Source organism: Octopus bimaculoides, chromosome 2, assembly GCF_001194135.2.
Source record: "Octopus bimaculoides isolate UCB-OBI-ISO-001 chromosome 2, ASM119413v2, whole genome shotgun sequence".
NCBI classification, from domain to species: Eukaryota; Metazoa; Mollusca; class Cephalopoda; order Octopoda; family Octopodidae; genus Octopus; species Octopus bimaculoides.
Genome location: NC_068982.1, coordinates 187,027,602 through 187,035,567, shown reverse-complemented (window position 1 = coordinate 187,035,567; position 7,966 = coordinate 187,027,602).

Here is a 7,966-nt window from a genome sequence, read left to right as displayed (position 1 = left end):
CAAGGTCGACTTTACCTTTCATCCTTTCAGGCTCGATAAATTAAGTACCAGCTGCATACTGAGTCAATCTAATCGACTGCTCCCCCACCAAAAAAAAAAATTTCAGGCTTTGTGCCTAGAGGAGAAATAAATATTTTTATTGTCCGCCAATATATTTTCCTCGACACACTGGCTTCCAGCTTTTCCTGTAATTCATGTGTAGAAATCTTTTGTATGGAAATAATAACAGAGCTTGTTGTATATTAGTGCTCATGTGCACTACCGCTTGTCAGGAAAGGTTAAGAGGGAACAGAAAGTCATCTTTAAGTCAAGTGAAGAAAGACAGCAATGAAGGCTAGAAGTACACTCTTGGAATAAAACACAAGAACTGAACAATAAAAGAGAAATAAAGAAGAAAAGGATGTATTACTATTTAACTTTTTTCTTTTCAAGGTGATTCCAATTTAACATTGTAAATTACTAAAATTACAGGTAAATGCTTATTAAAAATTATCAACGATGAGGAAAAAAAACATTAGAAACGAATAGTATTGTTTAAATTATTCTAAGAAGTATGGGAGACAACTGTGGATGTGTTCTATTATTATTAACCCTCTTCAGCAAAGTATATTTTATAATTGCCGTGATCAACAGAGAGAAAGGCCAACGACGCAGACAGAAGACTTTAGATCGAACCCAGTATTCAACTGGTACTTAATTTATCAACCCCGAAAGGATGAAAAGCAAAGTCGACCTCGGCGGAATTTGAACTCTAAGCATTTCGCCCAACATGCTAACGTTTCTATCAGCTTGCCACCATGGCCAATGTAAAAATATTATTGTGTATAAGCACTTACAAAGATTCCTCTTTTATTAAGTGTTGGTACTAGGAAGGGCGTCTAGGTAGACTCTTTTATTTGTTTCAGTCATTTGACTGTGGCCATGCCGGAGCACCGTAGTTAGTTGAACAAATCAACCCCAGAACTTATTCTTTGTAAGCCTAGTACTTATTTTATTGGTCTCTTTTGCCGAACCACTAAGTCACAGGGAACATAAACACGCCAGCATTGGTTGTCAAGCAATGGTGGGGGGACAGACACAGACACACAAACACACACACACACACACATTCACAAACACACACATATATATATATATAGATATATAGATATATATAGGTGTAGGTGTGTGGTAAGTAGCTTGCTTCCCAACCACATGATTCCAGGTTCAGTACCACTGCGTGGCACCTTGGACAAGTGTCTTCTACTATAGCTTCAAGCCAACCAAAGCCTTGCGAGTGGATTTGGTAGACGGAAACTGAAAGAAGCCCGTCGTATGTATATATATGTATGTGTGTGTGTGTTTGGGTTTGTCCCCTCCATTATCGCTTGACAACTGATGTTGGTGCGTTTATGTCCCCGTAACCAAGCAGTTCGGCAAAAGAGACTGATAGAATAAGTACTAAGCTTACAAAGAACAAGTTCTGGGGTCAATTTGTTCGACTAAAGGTGGTGCTCCAGCATGGCCGCAGTCAAATGACTGAAACAAATAAAAGAATATATATATATATATATATACACACACACACACACACACACACATATATATATTTATACACACACACACACACATATATATATATATGTATGTATATACATACAGGTACATTTTGGTTATCTCACCCCCATTAAAAAATTGCCATTAAAAGACTGGGTTATCTCCCCACTAAAAAGTTGAGTTTATGTGGCAGCAAGAGATTGGATTAAAAGAGTTAGATCCTTTTGATTCAATACTTCAACACATTGTTGACTCTTTGCCTCTTCAATAGGAATGGAATGGTTTGTTATAAAAACGTTATCAGATTCAATAAGATGTTTAATTTTTTTCAGTTTTCATGTTTATGAATTTTTCACTTTTTTTTTTGTTTTATTGTTGGCATTAGAAAGGGCATCCATCCTTAGAAACACTGCCAGATCAGATTGAGGCCTGGTGCAGCTCCTGGCTTCCCAGACCCCAGTCGAAGCATCCAATCCATGCCAGCATGGAAAACTGACGTTAAACAATGATGATGATGAGGGTTAAACAATTGAGTTGAGGGAGATAACCAAAAGTTCCGATATTTCTCGTAAAACAAGGGTAGATAACCCAATTTTTTAATGGGGGTGAGATAACCAAAAAATACCTATATACGACTGACTTCTTTCAGTTCCTGTCTACCAAATCCACTCACAAGGCTTTGGTCAGCCCAAGGTTATAGTAGAAGACACTTGCCCAAAGTGCCATGTGGTTGGTAAGCGAGCTACTTAGCACACAGCCACTCCCGCACTTATAGAAACTATAGCAACATAAAACGTGTGAGCAACAGGTGGTCTTCTGGCTCATCTACGAGGACCGACCGTAACTTTCCAAATAAGAACCAAGTTGGACTGTCATCACCTGAATCTAATTAATCCTTTCTACTCAAAGCACAGGACCTGAAATTTTGGGAGAGGTTGGGATGAGTCGATTACATCGACGTCAGTGTTCAACTGGTATTTAATTTATCAACCCTGAAAGGATGACACACAAAGTTGACCTTGGCGGAATTTGAACCCAGAATATAGCAACAGGCGAAATACTGCAGCATTTCGTCCTGCGTGCTAACAATTCTGCCAGCTAATCCACCTTCCAGAATCTAATTAATCCTTTCTACTCTAGTCACAAGACCTGAAAGTCGATTACAAAAATATCTATAAAGAAAAAACATTAATTCATCTTTAATCAACCATTTAATACTAAACAATCTCTCACAATCTATATATGAAGCTTATCCCCCAATATTTAAATTATTGGCCCTGAAAGGATGAAAGGCATAGTTGACCTTGGTGGAATTTGAACCCAGAACATAGCAACAGGCAAAATACTGCTCAGCATTTTGTCCAGTGTGCTAACAATACTGCCAGCTCACCGACCTTCCTGAATCTAATTAATTTTGGTATGTGAAGTGTTGGTGGTGAATCTAATTAATGCTGATGTGTTTTGTGGTGGTGGTGTTGGTGATGATGATGATGATGATGATAAGGGGGGGTGAGATGTATGAGGAGGAGGAAATGAAGGAGCATGATGAGGAAGGATATGAGAGGATGAAGTATGAGGAGGGTAGTACAAGGAGGAGGAGGAGGCGTATGTGGAAGGAGAAAGTTGAGGGAATAGGGGAAGGCGGAGGAGAAAGAAAACGGGGGTGGGAGGGTTGTACAGTCAATGGGATCAGTTCTGGAACATATTTTATTAATGTCAGATGAATAAAAGATGAATGTAGACCTGCAGTTCTCAAAGTGACAGACATCAGTTCCAGTTAGCCCGCCCCCTCATTAAATATTAATGAAATGTTCACCCCTCCTTCACACCTCATTAAATATTAATGAAGTTTTTGTGCTTTTCCCTTACATACCACCATCTTTGTATTAATGAGAAAACACAATAGACTTTGCCTTCATTTAATTCTACTTTCTTTGTCACAGTGTTGGTTAAGTTTAATATGTTTAAAACCATCCAATTTTATTAAACATGGCAGTTTGTCCACCCTCCTTTTCACTCCTCATAGTAATGCCGCTCACCCCATGAGAAATAGTACTCTAAAAATTGCTGGATTCGGAGAAAAAAACAGAAAGACACAAAATACAAATGGCAGCCATAGTCGTGGTTGATAATAAAGTCACAGAAAAAAAGTCACAATTTTGGTTAGGAAAAAAGTCACAGGAAAAAAGTCACAATTTATGGTGGCTGGTAATAAAGACACAATTTTGTATAGGGATAGTTATTCACAATTTATTAAAGTACCATAAACAAGTGACTGTGTGGTCAGTAGCTTGCTTATGAACCACTTGGTTCCGGGTTCAGTCCCACTACATGTTACCTTGGGTAAATGTCTTCTACTAAAGCCTTGTGAGTGGATTTGGTAGACGGAAACTGAAAGAAACTTGTTGTATAATGAAAAGGAACCTTGACAGCAGGGGCCCCCTGCCTTTAGTTTCATGCAGAAAAGAATAAAAGTCTATAGCTACCTTTTAACTGTTCGATAACTTGTTCATGATCGATACATCTATATATATATAAAAAAAAAAGGATTCTATCTATTTGTCTAGCAAAATGAAAGTAAATGGTTCAGGGGAAGCTATTATGTTTTTTCTATATATATAAAATCGAAATTCTGTCTCTTTCTTTCTCTAGCAAAATGAAAGTACCTGGTTCAGGGGAAACTATTATATTATTGCCTAATTTGTCTCAACAAAAATTATGCAATGGTACAACACTAATTGTGCACAAACTTATGAGGAACTGTATTGAGGCAAATATTCTCACTGGTTGTGGTAAAGGTGACACCATCTTCATTCCTCACATACCAGTTATACCATTTAATGTCCCATTCCAATTTAAGCGGTCACAGTTTCCTATCCCACTTTCTTTTGCCATGAGCATTAATAAAACTCAGGGCCAAATAATAGAAGTTGCTGGTTTGCAAGTTAAACAACCATGCTTTTTACATGGTCAACTTAACGTAGGAACAGGCGGAGTAAATTATATATATGATAATACTTTGAATGTGGCTCCCGAGAAACAGTAAATGTAATTACCTGATCAACGATGGGTATTTCTGCTAGTAATATATAAAGAAAGACTCTGGTATTATTTGGTTTGATCAACGTGAGGATAATATTTCTATGTTTATGTTTAATCAATTACAATGCAGGGTTTTGACTTTTCTTTCTGACTGAAAAAAAAAAGGACCTTTTTTTTATATTTCATCCTCATAGATACAAGGTTTCTATTTTAAAGTGAACTGAATTATAACCTTTAGCAGAATTCACTCTGTTACTAGCAAACACGACCACCTGATCCTTGGGTACCTTTAGAAGAATATCGTCTGCTCCCAGCAAACGCCATTGTCAGGTCTTTCCAAAATGTTCGGCTGTTTTATTGTAGTTACCTCTTTTACGTGTCTAAAGATTTGAAAAAAATCTTTATAGGGAAATTTTTGTCGTGTATTTGTTAATCAAACGCACTATTTTATGTGAGAACCTACAGTGATCTGCCAACACATGAATCACGAGTTCAAATTCACATCTAGCATTTTGTAGTTTCTACGTAGACTATTTTATTATAAATCAAAGAAACTACGTCAGAGATGCGAATCCGAGCAAGCTAGACTTGTTGTTGTAGCTGATGATGATGATGACGACGACCACGGTGGCGATGAAGCATTCTTTAAAATGTTAAGCAAGGGAGATAACTTTGACTGCTTAATTAAATACGACAGCCATCATTAATTTAAGTATTAACTTTCACAACGGTTTCCTAATCACAGCCGTCTCCAAATATCAAAGATGCTTCAATGGATCCGTCAACACCATCAGAGTCTTATATTTTGAGATGATCCAGTCACAACACATTTTGCCCTTCACAGAATTTTGAGGTTGAAAAGAATTTTAAAAATCTCACGTCACTCTTCTGGAGCAGAATATCTTCCTATTATCCCTCAACCCCTACCAATAAACAGTTGTATTAGCACTACATTACTCTGAATATTCCCTTGATAGACTGCTCTAAATGACTGGTTTCCAGTTACAACTGGAGCCAGTAGGGATGGTAAGCGTCCCGACAGAATAACCCTCTTCCCATACGAGGGAAGCAGATCCCTAAACTGGGACACAAGTTGTCACACATTCTCTGGCTCCAACCTTGTTGCAGCAGCCACAAACTCGAGTATCGCCGTCAAAACCTTAGGTGTCCTCAGACCCCACACTGCCGATTTACTCCACAATGTATATATGAATGTTTTATTGAATCCTTGATTCGACACAATGTGATACTTGTGTCATCATATAAGTGGCGTCCTTTGTTTCCAATCTTCCATGTAAACATATTTAGTCATGGGAAAATGTTACCTTGGAAACAGGTGAGGGTTGATGACCAGAAGAGCATCCAGTCATAGAAGAACAGCCTCAACAAATCCCATCTGACCCATGGGAAAGTGAAAGCATTCCCTTAAGGTGTCAAGCAGGTAGAATCTTCAGGGCATCAGACAAAATGCTTAGCGGCATTTCTTCCAGCTCTGAACATTCACAGTTCAAATTCTGCCGGGGCCAACTTTTTCTTTGATGCTTTCAGGGTTGATAAAATGAAGCACCAGCCAAGTATTGTTCCCCTCACCCTAAAATGTCTGGCTTTGTACCAAAATTTGAAACAATAACAGCATTCTTTTATTACCATAATGGTTATTGCCACCCATTAGTAATGTCATTTCCTTCCTTTGGCTCCGTTGGGGTTATTCTAAAAGTACATCCCATTCAATAGTTTCAATCTTCTGAATAATTTCGGTTATAGGAAATTTCACCAAAAACATTTTTGCCAAAGGAAAATCATTTCTCGTGACATTCTTCTTAATGTTTGACATTGTTTAAAGACTTGCCTGTCTAATGCTTTTATCGTTCTTTGTTTTATTTCTAAAATAAAAATGTTGATATAATACACTTTATCGTTATCCATACGGTGCATTTTCTGAACACAAATACCTTCATATTAACCCATTAAGTCCCAGAGTTCTTAAATTTCTGAATATTACATTTAAATTTTTACAGAGGATTGAAAATAGGTTAAAATGAAAAAAATAATTATTAGAACTCTTTTACTTCAAGTAGAAATGGAAATACTCGGTGTCCTATAAATAGGACACTGAGACAATGTGATATAGCTTATTTAATGTTCTCATTTCATGTCCTGTTTATAGGACAGTGGGACTTAAGGGGTTAATCAGGTACCTCTAATTGACAGCTATGTGAACTGATTGGTTGACTGCGATCTGAGAGAACATTCTCACATTGATCTGGTATCTATTACTGACAGATTGAACTGATTGACTGTGGTCTGGTACTCACTCTTCTAAGATTGATCTGGTACCTGTTACTGACAGGCACCAGTTGATTGACAACAATCCAAGACTCAATATTTTCAAATTGATCTAGTACCTGTTACTGACAGCTAGGGTGACTGATTGGTTGACAGTGATCTAGGACTCAATATTCTCATATTGATCCAGTACCTGTTACTGATGGTTAAGTGAAATGGTTTGTGGTTAGTCATCAATCATTCTCAGGTGAACAGGCACCTATACTCAACCCTTTTCTTAAACAAAGGAAATGTAAAATAAAGCATTTTGTTCAGAGACAGATTCCAGCAGTGGATTTGAACTCACTCCTCATGGGTACTTTGCTCATCAGCAGGGTAGGCTTTATTCAGGAGGTATGTAGAGGGTATTTTTGTCTAAGGAACCAAAAACAAGATTATACACCAGGCTTCTTACAAGTGCTCAAAGCATTTCATGGCATGAATCTCCAAGGAAGAGATTTATGGACATATTGCATCCATCTCAAGTGTTGTTGCTCAATCAAGGGTAAGGTTTGCTAGCCACTGTTACCATGCTAAACAACAGACCATATATCAGATGTTGTGAATTGGAAACTTTCACACCTTTATAAAAGAATGAAAACTTTGATGTTATTTGTAGAGACACACATGAAATTGAAGAACTGACCAAAGCTAATGTGGGGAAAGATATAACGTAAATCCTCGAGTATAGTCTGCCCTTGAGTATAATACGCAGAGGAATTTTAGGGAGCTGTACCTCTGAAAAACCTAAACCTTGTGTATAATACGCACCCCTTCTCTAACTTGAGTCAAGGAGGTCTATATAACGTCCTTGGTTTGTAAACGTATATACGGTAACGTCCTTTATTATTATTGTATACATAACATAATGCAAACGTGTAGCTGTTTTGTGTTCACTTTGCTTGCAGAAAATAAAGAAATAACAGTAATAACTTCAGTGAAAAATAAATATTACGTAAATTGCCTTTACATATTTATCACTAGGAGTTACAAAAGCAATAGCAAAAACATTTATTCAAATCCTTCAAATTCAACGTCACTTTCAGCATCAAATAACTATTCC